Source organism: Blastomyces dermatitidis, assembly GCF_000003525.1.
Source record: "Blastomyces dermatitidis ER-3 genomic scaffold supercont1.12, whole genome shotgun sequence".
NCBI classification, from domain to species: Eukaryota; Fungi; Ascomycota; class Eurotiomycetes; order Onygenales; family Ajellomycetaceae; genus Blastomyces; species Blastomyces dermatitidis.
In genome coordinates, this window is record NW_025544785.1 from 36,180 (window position 1) to 52,128 (window position 15,949).

The 15,949-nt window shown below is 29.5% G+C and overlaps 1 pseudogene across 1 annotated transcript; it reads right to left on the bottom strand.

Annotated features, from left to right (window-relative positions):
- Positions 1 to 13,352: 13,352 nt before the first annotated feature.
- BDCG_17834 lies at positions 13,353 to 13,441 on the bottom strand (annotated as a pseudogene). The gene has a single exon. The product of its transcript is annotated as a tRNA-OTHER (tRNA).
- Positions 13,442 to 15,949: the final 2,508 nt, after the last annotated feature.

Here is a 15,949-nt window from a genome sequence, read left to right on the forward strand (position 1 = left end):
CAGGCTATGAGACAGTTATATATAGCCTGTATCACATCAGTAGCTGATATGAAGTTCAAGTTTGATGAAATAATTAAGAGAATTTCACTGAACTCTTTCAAAGTCTGCAAAACAGAGCCTTGAGAAGAATTCTGAGAGTATTCAAATCATCTTCTATTAAAGTAATGGAAATTGAAGCTTCAATTCCTTCTCCTGCTATTAGATTTGAAAAGGCCTGTATGAACTATGCTCTGAGAGTTGTAAAGATGAGCTCAAATCATATAATCAGAGAAAGAGTCTCTTCTTCATTTCCATCAATTAACTCTGGAAATGAACTGGATTGGAATAGATTTCTTGATTGAAATGAAAATAATTCTTTAAAGAAAATGCCTTCTCAACTGTACAGACTATACTCTCTGATTAAAAATCAATTTTCTTCTTTAAATGTTGAAAAAGTTGATCATGAGAAGTTATCTCCCTGAAGAGAAAAGCTTGAATCTCTTATAGACTTACAAATAAGTGAACTATCAAAAGAGAAAGAATATGAACAGCATTTGAAGAGAATTTCTACAATCAATATAAAAGACTCTATTCTGGTTTATTCAGATGGCTTAAAAAATGAGAACTTGAATAGATTAGACACAGGCATTGCTTATACTGAAGATAATATTAATTTTATCTCAGATTTCTGAAATCTAGGCTCTGAATGTGAAGTCTTTGATGCTGAACTATTTGCAATAGTGAAAGCTTTCAAACTCATTGAAATAAAATCTCATAAAAGAGGAAATTGTTTGAAAGAGATATAGATATTCTCTGATAGTCAAGCTGCTTTAAAAAGACTTAGAAATAGTCAGATTCATAATGATCAAATGAATCTTGAACTGATCTTAAACTCTGTTTTGAAAATTCAAAAGAGAAGAACATCAAAGCTGATAATTCATCTACACTGAGTTCCTGCTCACATGAATATTCATGATAATGAATTGGCTGATTCAGCTGCAAAAAAGGGTGCAGAATTAAGCAGATCTATTCAAAAAATTGTGTCCTGATCTTTTATAAAGAGAAAAATAAAAGAATCTTGTTTAGACAAGTGGAATGAAAGCTGGCAGAAACAAAAGAAGAGTATACATTATTCAAGATTTGAAATAAAACCCAAGTGAAAATCTTGTTCAATTAAATGTAAAAAGAAAATATTCTCATCTATAATACAGCTGAAACTAGGACATAGCTATTTCAAATCTTATATACAAAGATTTGATGATAGATTTGACTCAATAGAATGCTCATTCTGCAATACAAATGAGAATTCTGAGCATATTGTAATGCACTGTGCATTATACAATAGTCTCAGAGTCAGATTGAAAGAGAAGTATGATCTAAATCAATTAAATATGAGATTCTTATTCTCAACTGAGACAGGAATTAAATACTTAATAGACTTTCTATCAGAAACTCAAGCAGCTACAAGAAAATGGCTAAATTCAGAATTATCTGAGTATGAAGAGGAGGAAATAAATCAGATATAGTCTGTTAAAACAGCTATACACTCTCTTTTAATAATTTGTTTTGTTATAGTCTCTCTTTACTTTATCTTTTTCTTTATCTTTTTCTTTCAATTTCTTTCTATCTATTTATTTAATGTGTCTATCTTTGAGACTGTGTTCTTTTTCTCTTTTCTTTTGTCATGATATTGTCAAATGATTTCAAAGTATCAAAAGATGTTAAAACACTGCAATTTGTAAACAGTTTTTGTATTCTGGGCTGGAATTTTCTGATTTTGCATATCTGAAATTGATGAATGTATAATAGTTAACTTTACAGACATAGAAAAAACCCTGAGAACTAAAGTTCTCAGGTAGATGTCATAGTCTCTGACTGCATACATCTATAATTGAAGAATAATAATAATAATAATAAGAAGCTGAATTTTGATACTGAGTAAAGATATATCATTTCTTATTTAAGCTACTACTGCTTTTTATCTCAAAAATCTGAGATAAAGTTAAGAGTAGTAATCTATGAAAGAAAGAGATTAAGATATTAATTTAATCTAAGATTTAATATCATATCTGATTCTGATATTCTGATAAGTGATATTATAGATAAAGAAAATGAGTTTAATACTATACAGCTTATAAATATCTATAATGAAAAGTCATTGAAGAAAAATAATAATATCTGAATAATTGATAGAGAATTTCTGAATATAACTTTATCAAGAAACTCTATAATTATAGAAGATTTCAATGCATATTATTTCTGATGAAATTCAGAATATAAGAGAGTAGTAAGAGCTGATAATCTAGTTAAATAAATCTTTAAGTATTCAATAGATTTGATTAATAAGTCTGATCAATAAACATTCTTTAGAAAAGATATGAAACAGAAATCTATTATAGATCTAATCTTTATATTATAAAATCTAATGAAAAGAAGACTTGTAAACTGATTTATTAATTCAAATAAGATATCAGAATCAGATTATGAGATTATTCAATTTAAGATTGAACTGAGTGAAAAATAAATGAGTGAAAATTCTCTTCTTTCTAATCAGATTAACTTTGAAAAAGCTGATTGAAAAGCAGTTGAAGAAAGCATAAAACTGTTAAAATCTGAAAGATAGAATAAGCTATACTGAAATTCTGATCAAGATATCTTAAATGAAATGCTTAAGAATAGAGTGAAGTTTATTACATCTATTATTCTAATAAGTATTAGAGATAATATTTTAAAGAGAAAATCTTCTGAGTATTTAAAATCTTGATAAAATAAGAATATCTCATCTAAAAGAAAAGAATTAGCTACTACTAGAAGAGATTGAAAGAATGATATAATATCTGATAAAGAGTTCAAAACTGTCAGAAATGAATATTTTTCAGATATTAAAAAAGCTAAAACAGACTGCTGAAATAAATTTCTTAAAGAAGTATAAGAGAAGAAAGTTTTTAAAGCTTTTAACTATACTAAAACAAGAAATATAGCAAAACTTTCAATCTTAGAATATAAGTTTCAGAATGAATCATATACAGCAAACTCTTTTGAGAAAAAATGTCAAGCTTTTATAAGAACTCTCTTTCAATACTCATCAGATTCAGATTCAGAGAAAGAGAATAAATCACTTCTTAACTATATTGATAAAAATGACTGAGAATGATCTGATCTTACTCAAGATGAATTAGAGTCAGCTATTTTCTCAAGTTCAGTTAAGACTGCTGCAGGGCCTGATTCAATTAATCACTTAATTATTCAAAATATATACTTCTACTTAAAGAATGAATATTTTGAGCTCTTCTTTAATCTCTTGAAAAATGAATATCATTCTGAATACTGAAGAGAAGTCACTGAAGTGATTCTTATAAAGTCTAATAGAAAAACTTCAATTTCTAAGTTATATAGAGTAATATCTCTATTGAACTGTCTAGAAAAGATTTTAGAAAAGATAATAGTTACTTAACTATCTTTTATAAGCTCTGTCAGTAATTCTCTTTTATTCAGTGAATAAATAAGAGATAGAAAACAGTGTTCTGTAATTAACACTGTTCTCTCAGTTATTTATAATATTTAAATAGCAAAGTATGAAGATCTGATCTCAACTGCAGTTTTGATTAATATAAAAGAAGTATTTAATTATATTTCAAAGTCAAAGCTAATTCAGATATTGAAGATATTAAAACTGTCACTTTCTCTAATAAAATGAGTTAACTGTTTTATATCTAAAAGAATTATATAACTTTTCTTTAATAAAATGAAATAAGACAAGACTGAGATAAAAATAGAAGTATTATAAGAATCTTTAATCTCACTCATTTTATTTATAATATACACTATATATCTATTCAAGAATAGAAATATGAGAATAGTGAGATCTTCAAGTTATATGAATGATATTGATCTAGTCTACAGCTTAAAAACTATTAAAGAGAATTTAAAAGTGATTAAAGAAGCTGTAAAGAAAATCTTTATTAGAGCAGATATCAATTAAATTCAATTTAATATGAATAAAACTGAGTTAATTTATTTCTTTTCTAGATTCAATGAGAAATAACTGTCTCTATCTCTTTTAAATAGAGAGATTAAACCCAGTGTAAATATCAAATAATTAGAAGTATGATTAAACTTCAAGTTGAACTTTAAATATTATATTCAACAAAGAACTGTTAAGACAGAAAGACTATTAAATAACATAATCAGACTATTAAATACAGAGAGAGGTCTATTCTTTCAGACTATGAGACAGTTATATATAGTCTGTATTACATCAGTAGCTGATTATAAAGTTTAAGTTTGATGAAATAATCAAGAGAATTTCACTGAAATCTTTCAAAGTCTGCAAAACAGAGTCTTAAGAAGAATTCTGAGAGTATTTAAATCATCTTCTATTAAAGTAATGAAAATTGAAGCTTTAATTCCTTCTTCTACTATTAGATTTGAAAAGGCCTGTATAAACTATACTCTGAGAGTTATAAAGATGAGCTTGAATCATATAATCAAAGAAAGAGTCTTATCTTCATTTTCATTAATTAACTCTGAAAATGAACTGAATTAGAATAGATTTCTTAATTGAAATGAAAAAGATTCTTTAAAGAAAATGTCTTCTTAACTTTATAGACTATACTCTCTGATAAAAAATCAATTTTCTTCTTTAAATATTAAAAAAGTGAATCATGAGAAGTTATCTCTCTGAAGAGAAAAGCTTGAATCTCTTATAGACTTATAAATAAGTGAACTATTAAAAGAGAAAGAATATGAACAGCATTTGAAGAGAATTTCTATAATCAATATAAAAGACTCTATTCTGATTTATTCAGATGTGATTCAAAGGTTGCTTAAGCCAGCGTACGATTACAGGCGTACGCCGGCTTCTTATATATTGTAATATTGTACACTAAATTAATTAGCAGCTGCTATGGCCCCTTTACACTCATACGCGTACGCTAGTAGTTTGAAAGCAGCTGTATTATTATCTGACAGTCGTACATTCTTCTGAACTACATCCTCCCTCACTAGATTCAGTCACACTCACATGATCATATTATATGTTCTAGCTTTATACAGATTAGCTCATCACTAGCATTTCATAATTGTGTAATCTATCTCTGATTCAGCTAGTGTTCTGTGTACACTCTCACAAAGAAACTTTCACTATATTACATCACTCATTCACTAACTTTTCTCATTCTTCAATCATCATCTTCATCATCATTATTATCATTGAATGTCATTATCATCTCAGATTTCTACTTCTTCTTCTGTTCAACTCTTTCTATCTGTTCATCTATCACATTATACATGTTTCTGGCAATGACCTCTCATTCTCATAATAAGCATCATTGTAGTGCTTATACTGAGCAGTTCATTAGCAGTAAGTGTAATATGTTGTGAAATATGATCAGAACTTGTTTATCTTCTAACAATCATCAGAACAATGTATTATTATGAATAATAACACATCTTCTTCATCTTCTCATATGCTCTCAATCATTTCTTCTTCTCAGTGAGTTTCTGATTGTGTTTTCTGACATGATTTTATATGAATGCAGATACTGATATGTTTGTTTTTATTCACATAGAATCATCACATATTGACAGATCTGTGTTCACTGATGATAGTGAACTCAGTGTTGAATCATTGATTGAGAACTTGAAGAACACAATAATGAAGAAATTACTCATATCATGTGTGACTGAGTCTTTCATATCTTTTTCTGTCTCTTCTATCACTTCTTTCCCTGCTGCTCTCTCTCAATCTTCTACACTTATCTCTGTGTCTGATTCTCCTGCTTCTGCTACCCCTGTTCCTGTGACTTCTACTTCTACTACTTCTGATTTTATCATCTCTGTCTTCATTACTAGCTCTCCCTGTTTCAAGAAGATGTTGTATAGACTCAGTGAATCACATTTCTCAGCATATACACTCCCGCCCTTCTTACTGATCTCTAGAATAATTTATTATATAAAGACAGTGTACAACATAACTATCTGAAGCTCAGTCATAGATACTGATTATTACATTCATTTTAAATACTTATAATAAAGCAATTATTCATTTATATCAGAGAATCATCTCTCTTCTCAACAGTATCAAGATTATAAGTCTTTTTCTTTTTTATCTTTTCTTTCTAACACTGATTTTTCTGTTCTTAGAGGAAATCATTATGAGTTTTACTGTGTATGAAGTCATGACATTCACAGATATCAAGAAGCTTTTTATTATTATAAAGTTCAATATTGTAAGAACATTCACTCTAATGAATTTCTTCAGAATGATAGATCTATATCAGTCTATTCTCTAGTATCTATTATTTAACTTTGTGATGCAGGCAAAAGATATCTGTGTTTTCAGAAACAGAAATACAGATGTCATTCTCTTTTACATCTGTGAATATGAGACTTATATATCTTATCTGAGATGTCATTGTGAGAATGAGCTGTTCACATACTGTGTTCTGCTTTCTGTATTTCTCTGTGTCTCTCTCTCTCTTTCTGAGAAGTCTCATGCATGTTGTAATTGCACATACAACTCTAAGGCCAGCAGATGTTCATTCAGTAACTGTTCTCATCTCTGATTTTGTGATTTTCATACACTAATAATAGTTCTTAGTTGCTTCAGCATCAGAGATCATTCTGATCAAAGATGATAACACTGCTGAGACTACTCTCTTCTGCTCTCAAGCTTCTCTTATCACTTTCTCTTTCTTCTCTGCAGAGAAGACTGTGCATACACTGAATTATAAGTGTTTAGCTCTGAGTGACTTCTGTTGTTCATCTGGTTCTGCATCTCTCTCTTTCATTTCTTCTATCTTCATCTCTTCTCTCTTGACTTCTGGTTCTGCAGGTCTCACACTCTTCTCCAATTTCTCTACATATACACATACATATTTCTATATTAGCATTCCAGCCAATCTTGTGATAAATGATATTAATGTCATACACAGAGTAGTAGAGAAATCAGAGACATGCACAGCATTGTTACAAGAGCAGCTTACAGCTCTCAAATCTCTTACAGATCTTGAGTTTTGAGATTTTCTTTATTTTTGACATTTTTCAGATGATGTGATGTTGAAAATAGATTAAACATGTAATGTATGAAAATGAATGAGATGTGTATAATAATATTTGTTTTTTTGTAACTAACTCTTACAGTTGATGATTAATTCATTATCTCTTTTCTTACACTTTTTCTTTATCTGCTAGTCACTACTCTTACACAATCTCTATATAATACAGTATTCAGTGACTAGGTTCAGCAGCTTCTATCTTTTGTGATTCTGTCTTATGCATTATACTGTCTCTCTTCACTCACTCAGATCACTACAGTGAATGACTTATTAAAACTAATCTCACTCAATCTCTGAGCATTTTCAGAAGTTGAGATGACTTGATCTCATATATTCACAGATGTTTCAGATAGTTCATTCTCTGTAATCTTCACAATTGAACTAGTATAAACAGTTAAATTCAACTCTGAATTTCTTTTTCTTCTGTAATCTGACTCATGTGCAAGTCTGCTACTCTGAGATCACTCTTTACTATGTTATACTCACTATCTGCAGTGTGTTATCATACAACTAACTACAGTCTTATCACTTATTAAAGTATGACATTTATCTGATTTCTTCATTTCTTCTCATTCTTTTCTTATAATCATGAAAAGATCAGAATAAGTGAGATTATCTGATTTGTAAGCATCTATGATTTCTCTTACTTTGTAAGACTTTTCAATTGTAAGCTTCTTCTTTTTCAACACTGATAATAGTACTGTAGATAATCATAATTCACTCAGATTTTATATCTTTACTTTCATAAGTTATAAATCATTGATTAAGTTGTATAAGATCTGTCTCTCTGATTCTTTCAATGCATATGTTTTCAGAGAATGTGATTTGAGTATCTTATATAACTCAAATCATCTAGATTGAAACTTCTCAGAATTCTTATTATGTATAAGAACTTATATTCTTATCTTGAGACTCAATTTCTTAACAAGTGAGTCTCATATTTTTTTCAATTGAATTGCTCAGTTCAGGAGTAACTCATTAACTTTTGCACATATATAACTGATCTCTTTCAATCTTGATTCTGTGTCTGTGACTGTTGCATTCACAACTGCTACTGCTACATTCATAACTGCTGTTTCTGCTGTGTTCATAACTGCTGTTTCTGCTGCATCTGCAACTGCTCTCTTCTTCATCTTTTCTGAAGCATTCTCCGGGATGCGCGGATGCAATCCATACAACAGGTAGAATGATGAACACTTGAAGACTGCATGCTGTTAAATCTGCATGACTAGTAGTGCCTGTCTGAGATATTCATCTCATAGTCTCATAGACTTGCTCACTAGATATTTCATCAGCATGTTGCTCAAGATTTCATTCAAGCATTTCATCTTTCTGTTTATCTGTGAGTGATATGATGTTGTTCTACAATGTCTTGTCTGTAACTGGCTCATAAAATGCCTCATCACTTCTTCTACAAGGTTCACATCATTATCAGTTAGAATCTCACACAGTATTTCATAGTTGACATAGATCTCATTATATAGAAACTTCATCATTATCTTCTCTATTGTCTCTGAAACTGCTTTCACAACTGATCAGTCAGTAGCATAATCAATAGCAGTGATTATTCATCAATTTTCATTTGATGTTCACAGTAATATATCTATGAGATTCATCTCTTATCATTTAAACAGTTGTATCATACATTTCATCTGATATTATACTTTCTCACATTTCAATCCTTTCTTAAATTCTTTCACAACCTGACAATTCAGACACTTGTGAGCATACATCTGAATGTTCTCAGTCATGCTTAGTCAGTATACTCTTGATTCAAGTACACTCATAAGTTCAGAGCTTTCTAAGTGACTGAATTTCTTGTGCATGTGAGTCACTAAGTCATGTCTAAATGAAGATTCTAGATAGAAAGCTTCTGCATATTCTAGATCACAGTAAAGTATAACATTATTTTCATTTCTCAATTTTCTCAGCTTGAAGTTCAGAAGCATCTCTTCTACTACTCTTATAAGACACTTGTCATCTGATATCTTGTCATTCTCTAAGCAAGAGATCATGATGTTCACTCATTCTGATTCCTTGCATTCTCTCAGTGTATTTAACATGAACATCTCTTATATCTGATTTGCAGAATTCTCACTCATGAAATTGAGTCTGTGACTGATTGTATTCAGCATCACTATGTCTGATTTCTTTCAGTATTTGATATGAAGATTATATACTTGAAACTTCAAGATTCAATGTGCTAAATATTTGAAAGATTTTATCATTAATTGTAGATAGATAAGACTTTTATAATCTGTGATCACTGTTGTTATATACTCATTGTTGATATATCTATTTCACAATATCAGTACATGCTTGATTGCTAGCAATTCCTTTTTATGCACTGAGTAATTGAGCTCAGTGTCTGATAGTTTTCTATTATCATATATTATCAGATACAGCTTGCTGTTTTTACTCATCTGTAGAAGAGTGTCTCTGATAGCTCATTCAAATATGTCTGTCTCAATATAGAAAGATTTATTACAATCTGATTGAATAAGCACTGAGAATGTTATTACACATTTTCTCAGTGTGAGAAAAGCCTTCTCACACACAGCATTTCAGATGATTGAATAAAACTTCTTCTTTCACAGATTTACATCTGTTTCTCTTAAGAGATCTGAGAGTGATGCAGATATTCATGCAAAATCCTTGATGAATCTGTGATAGTATAAGATCAACTCAAGAAACTGTTATATATAATGTACATTTCTCAGCCACAGTCAATTTACTATGACATTCAATTTCTCTGAGATAGAGTATATACAGTCATCACTCACTACATATTCTACAAACTTCAACTCTTCCATTTCAAACACACACTTAGTTGATTTGATATAGAGCTTATGCTCTGTCAGAGTTGTAAGCACTTCATTGAGATGCTTCAGATATTCATTGTATGAGTTTGAAAAGACTAGAATGTTATTGAGATATACAAGACATGAGGTTTCATTCTGTTTATGAAGAATTATATTCATTATCATTTGAAAGATGATGAGTGCATTTATCAGATTAAATAGTATTATCAGGAATTCAAACTTTCTTCATTACATATTAAATACAGTTCATGAGACTGACAGTTTATCTACACAGATCTGTCAGTATTCTGAGAGAAGATCAATCTTTAATAGATATCAGGCATTTCTGACTGTATTCAACTGTTGTTGAATTCATAGCAGTGAATATTCATTCTTGATTATAAGCTTATTGAGTGCTTAATAATTAATACACATCTGTCACTTCTTATCTGTCTTTTTCACAAATAGAACTGGAAAGCCTCATGTGCTTGATGAGAGTTATATAAGATCATATTCTAGAAGATCAGTGTGCTTGATGAGAGTTATATAAGATCATATTCTAGAAGATCAGTGATCTGACACTTCTGTTCTTCAAGATGTATTTGTGACAGAGAATACATGTTCTGATTGACTGATTTTATATTCTCTGTGTCAATCTCATGTATGAATCCTCATTTCAGCAGCAATTCCAGTGAAAGATCTGTTCAAAAGACTTTTTCATGCTTCTTCAGAAGCTTCTTCATACACTTTTCCTCTTATATATTCTTTATCTTGATTTTCTTCACTTTCAGATCTCATATGATATACAGAATACTTTCAGATAAGGTCTTGTGAATTGTTCTCTTTACTTATTAATGTATAAGTAGATTTAACTCTTCTATATCAGAGATGTGAAATGTTCTTCTCATATCAGTTAATAGAATTGTATGAATCATTTTCTTTCTATCAGTCAACTGTATATGATATGTACATCATTGAATCTGCAGATTGAACCTTTGAAATCAATCAAGTTCAAGAATAAGATTGTATTTCATATTCTGCAGCTCTCACACTTAAATATAGCAAGATCATTCTCTGAAGTGCAAGAGAACTCTTACTTTTACAGATAATATTAGATATCAATTATCAGATAATCTTATGTATTGAGAATTCTTCACTCAGTGAACCTCTTTCAATCTTTGAATTATATAATTATCAATATATTGTGTAGAAGCTTCTGTGTTCATTAACACTTTTACAGCCATCTCTCAATTCTTACTCAAGTACTCTCTATACATTAATATTTCAGATCTCAAGACATTGAGATGAATGTTCACTTTATTCTCATTTACATCTCAGTCAGAAGTCTGCTTTCTCTTGACATTCATAGAATTCAGAGAGTCATCTAATACAGACATCTCTTTCACTTTAAAGACTTTTCATAGAATATCAGTGAGTGTCTCTGAGCTCACTAATTCTGTTAGTTTTTTAACTCTCTTACTTCTCTTGACTGTGCATACTGAGTGTAATCTTTTGTATCATGATTTTAGCATTCACAGTTAAAGCAAGCTCAATACTCACAATATTAAGATTTTCACTCAGAGAATCTCTTTTTCAGAGAATTCAGCACTTTAGTGATAGTATTCAGATCTAGATTTATCATATTCAGATGTGTAACTTATGTTATAGAAGTCTGATTACTTATTCTTCACTGAGATATACTTAATTATAGTACTTTCTGTCATAATTGACTCACTTGTTTCTATACAATGAGAATGTTATATACTTCTTTCATCATGTCTGATTATAAGATTAAGCATTTTCATTTCACTCTTAACTCAGATATAAGATTATGAATGAAGATCTGTAAATAGAAAGATGTTAAAAGCTCTTCATTCAACATAAGATAGTATAAGCTGAAGTGTGTGAAGTATAATATAAGATTACTTACTTATCTACACTCAGTGAAGTATTTGTAATACTTATCTTATATATTCACTTTCTCAAAGTTGTGCAAGATTCATTTGAAAAACTTATTTTATATTTATAAGAATGAATATCACTTCAAATCTGTGAGATTCATCTTTTCATCAGTCATTTATAATAACTTCACTTTTTCACATAGAAACACAGTAGATCTTAAGACTTGTTGAAATTTCATTAACTGTCTATCTGTGAGTTCACATTCAATTCAATAATATGATCACATCTGACTTAGCCAGCTGATTACAGCATTATTTTTTCAGTTATTATTAAAGCTTAATGACTTCAGCAGATCTTCTGACTTGATATATCTCATACTCAGATTCTCATTCTGTGCAGCAGTCTCTGATGATGTGTATACTTCTGAAGAGATTATAAACAATTATAATGAGATCTTCAGATTCAGTGTAGTTATCTATCTATATAAATATTCAATCTTCTACTGCAGGTCTAAGATCTGATTTTCACTATTCTTATTAATAGTGATGATTGCATTAGTGAAGCTCTTCATAGTGAATACTTGATTTACAGTGAATGTCAATTGTTATTTGACTTCTGTCTCAGCCTGTCACTGTGTATACAAGACCTCAATCTCATTTAGAATTCTTATACATGTATAAAGCTTTGATTTCAGTTCAGTAGTCTCAGCTGCTTTTCTTACTGCTTTAAGTAAATTCTCTGAGAGGTTCTGCATATCTTTCAGTTCAGATAGCAGAGAAGAGTGTTATTTATATCAGTTAGAGAAGATATTCATTTCAGTAGTTTTCTCATTGATTATACAATGTCTATTGTTATATCACTGTATTATTATATTACTATATCACTGTATTACTGTATCATTATATCACTATATCATTATATAATTTCTGTTATTATTATACAACTCTGATGATGATTATTTCTCTCTTTTTATTCTTCTTTTGAGTAGAGAGCGGACTTCTTTGAATCTGGTTCACTGCTTTCATTCTCTTTCTCACATCTCATCTGTTCACATATGTGGCATTTATCTGAGTATGAAGTTTTTTCTTCAATAAGTGAAACAGTATCAATCAGATGCTCTTTCACTCACTGCTCTTTATATGCTATCTTTTGAGACATTCTAGAATCACACTGATATGATAACTACAAATCACTTTGTAGATAGAATTATCATGCTCTGAAGAAGCCTGTACTTCTCATCAGTTTTTAGACATGCTATCAGATGTGATTCAAAGATTGCTTAAGTCAGTATACAATTACAGGCGTATGCCGGCTTCTTATATATTGTTATTATTATTATTATTATTATTCTTTCATTATACTCATATGCAAGCGGAGCTTATGATGAGTTCTTGCGTGATGTTAAATACAGGCCAAGTGTTGATTATACAGGAGGAAATACAGGTGTTGAGACCATGTCAAGATAACAAGAACATAGAAAATACAAAGAAGTGACAATTAGATACATGCGATAATAACTTCCCAGCCCAGGAACATAGAGCGATTTATTGAAGCGATTTGTACACCTCTGTATTTATTAGAAACCTGAGGTGCTTGAGTTCTGGATTTAATGTATCCCCTGCGGGTTTCGAACCCACACGCCTTGGTTTCCCACGCCAAGGCGTTACCAGGTGGCCGCATTAACCATTCAGCCACCGGGGCTCTTATATATTGTAATATCATACACTAAATTAATTAGCAGCCGCTATGGCCCCTTTACACTTGTACGCGTACGCTAGTAGTTCGGAAGCGGCCGCGTTATTATCCGACGGTCATACGTTCTTCCGAACCACACAGATGACTTAAAGAATGAGAATCTGAATAGATTAGATACAGACATTGCTTATACTGAAGATAATATTAGTTTTATCTCAGATTTCTGAAATCTAGACTGTGAATCTGAAGTCTTTGATACTGAACTATTTATAATAGTGAAAGCTTTCAAACTCATAGAAATAAAATCTTATAAAAGAGAAAATAGTTTGAAAGAGATATGAATATTCTCTGATAGTCAAGCTGCTTTAAAAAGACTTAGAAATAGTCAGATTTATAATAATTAAATAAATCTTGAACTGATCTTAAACTCTGTTTTGAAAATTCAAAAGAGAAGAATATCAAAGCTGATAATTCATTTACACTGAGTTTCTACTCATATGAATATTCATGACAATGAATTGACTGATTCAGCTGTAAAAAAGAGTACAGAATTAAGCAGATCTATTCAAAAAGTTATATTCTGATCTTTTATAAAGAGAAAAATAAAAGAATCTTGTTTAGACAAGTGAAACAAAAGCTGACAGAAATAAAAGAAGAGTATATATTATTCAAGATTTGAAATAAAACTCAAGTGAAAATCTTGTTTAATTAAATGTAAAAAGAAAATATTCTCATCTATAATACAGTTGAAACTAGAACATGGCTATTTCAAATCTTATATATAAAGATTTGATGATAGATTTAACTCAATAGAATGCTCATTCTGCAATGTAAATGAGAATTCTGAGTATATTGTAATACACTGTACATTATATAATAGTCTCAGAGTCAGATTAAAAGAGAAGTATAATCTAAATCAATTAAATATGAGATTCTTATTCTCAACTGAGACAGGAATTAAATATTTAATAGACTTTCTATCAGAAACTCAAGCAGCTATAAGAAAATGACTAAATTCAGAATTATCTGAATATGAAGAGGAGGAAATCAATCAGATATAGTCTATTAAAATAGTTATATACTATCTTTTAATAATTTGTTTTATTACAGTCTTTCTTTACTTTATCTTTTCCTTTTAATTTCTTTCTATCTATCTATTTAATGTGTCTATCTTTAAGACTGTGTTCTCCTTTCCTTTGTCATGATATTGTCAAATGATTTCAAAGTATCAGAAGATGTTAAAACACTGTAATTTATAAACAGTTTTTATATTCTGAGCTGAAATTTTCTAATTTTGCATATCTGAAATTGATGAATGTATAATAGTTAACTTTACAGATATAGAAAAAACCCTGAGAACTTTTAGTTCTCAGGTAGATATCATAGTCTCTGACTGTATACATCTATAATTGAAGAATAATAATAATAATAAAGTTAACTTTGAGAAGATATCTTCTCAGTTTCTTCTCTTCTTCAGCTTCTTATAATTACTGATATAGTAATTATCAGCTCTGCAGTTGAAATAGAGATCTTTATTAAATCTTTTTTCATATTTCTTTACAGTGAGTGAAGAATCAGAATACTTGAAATTCTTCTTTACTTTCTTCACACTGAAGTTATTATAGCACTGTTTAGATTCTATTATTAATTACTTAGAAGAAGTCTTATTAATCTTTTTCTCAGAGAATTAATTATTTAAGTGAATCTGAGAAGTCAGATTAACAAGCTCAGTGTGATTAATTAATAAACTCTGATATTATAATATTATTATTCACATCTTATAAGTCAGCTTTATAAGATAAAGCTGCATTTTTAATTGATTCAAATTATCAGTCAATTTCTCTCAATATTCTTCAAATCTTATATTGAAATCAGAAGAATTCTTATTATTTTATTAATATAATAAGTTAAATCACTGCACTGCTGTGAAGCTGTGATTATAATAATCTTTAATTTAATTCAGTAGAAAGTTCTTGAATTCTTCTGAAGTTATAATAGTATTAATATACTCAAGCTTTCTCTTTTTAATAATCTAAGTAGTCACAGAGATATCTTCAAGAAGGTTAGTAATATATATTACTTATATCTTATAAGTATTATACTAACTCAGATTAAGACAGAATTTCTATTCAAGAGTATGAGTAAAGCTATGAAATTCAGATAAGATATTTTTCTTATATCTCAGTGAATCTCTGATTTTAATCTCTCTATCTTTATAATAGATGTAGATGTGTAGAGGCTGTGACAGTGATAGAGTAGTTGAAAAGCTTATATTAAAATATACAGCAGGTTCAGAAATCTCAGATTTCTACTGAGATAAAGATGTACACACTCTAGAGAATGATATAGTATTTCTCTCAGAGAGTGAGATCAGATCAGTCTTAGTATAGATGTATAAGATTATATTAATCTATTAGAGCTCAACTGATTCAAACATATAATCAGATTAAGTGATTTAAATTGTAATATAATAGAATCAAAGTAGTAACTAGTCAGTGATATTATATAAAGATA